Here is a 1024-nt window from a genome sequence, read left to right on the forward strand (position 1 = left end):
CGAGCCGAGCCGAGCCGAGCCGAGCCGAGCCGAGCCGAGCCGAGCCGCTCCGCCACCGGCCGCCCCCGCCGCGAGTGCCCGCTGCCCGCGGCCGCTCCCCGCCCTAATGGGGCTCCACCGCTCCGCGCCCGGGACGGCGGCGGCCGCCTTCCGCCGCGCCCATTGGCTGCCGCCCGCCGTCCCCGCCAATCGCCGTCGGGAAAAGGCAGGGGGCGGGGCGAACGGGGAGGGGGCGGGGAGAAGGGCGGGTCTGGGGGCGCGGACTTGGGGGCGGCGGGTTCGGGGCCCGGGGCGGCGGGTTCGGGGCCGGGGTTGGGGGCTCGAGGCTGGGACAGGGGTCTAGGGCTCCTTCCCGGTCCCTTCCTGCCCAGCCCCGTCCCCGTTCAGGTCGCCGGAGCTAGCCTCGGTCACCCGCAGCCCGCTCCTGGCTCTGCAGTGGTCCCGCAGTCCCTAATCCCGTAGGAGGAACGCGCTCATGGAGGACGGGTAGCGGAGGGGACGCCCAACGATGGTGTCCGTGGGGTTTGATATAAACGCCACTGTGAGATGATGTTAGCTGAGGGGGTGCTGGGGGATCACAAGTTCTCCCCGCTCGATGAAACAACCACGGTCGGAGCTCGCCCCAAGGCGAGATGCGTGCTGCTGGCCGGCAGCGCCTCCCTCGCCTCTGCACAAGAAATTATTCGGGGTTAGGAAATGACAGCTTTCCCTTCGTGTCTTGAAGCACATTTGGTTTTCCTGTGCTGGGAGAGTATGTGTATTATCTAGAATTCAATCTGGTCAAAGCCGTCTTTCTTCAGCCGAGAAAAAACAAAAAGGCAGCCCTCACAGGAAGCTGCCTTAGCCTACGACCCTGGGCTGCAAGTTTATTGCAGGCGAGTGTTAGACCCAGTTAGCGCCTGGGAAGGTTCAGCTGCAGTTCTCACCCTGCCGCTCTGCTCTGTTTCCTCGCCGTCTGGATGCAGCATCACCAGCACACGGTCGAACCTCTCCTTTTAAACCTTAACCAGGTCTGAAAATAAGC

The sequence above is a fragment of the Oxyura jamaicensis genome, chromosome 1 (genome assembly GCF_011077185.1).
Source record: "Oxyura jamaicensis isolate SHBP4307 breed ruddy duck chromosome 1, BPBGC_Ojam_1.0, whole genome shotgun sequence".
Lineage (NCBI taxonomy): Eukaryota > Metazoa > Chordata > Aves > Anseriformes > Anatidae > Oxyura > Oxyura jamaicensis.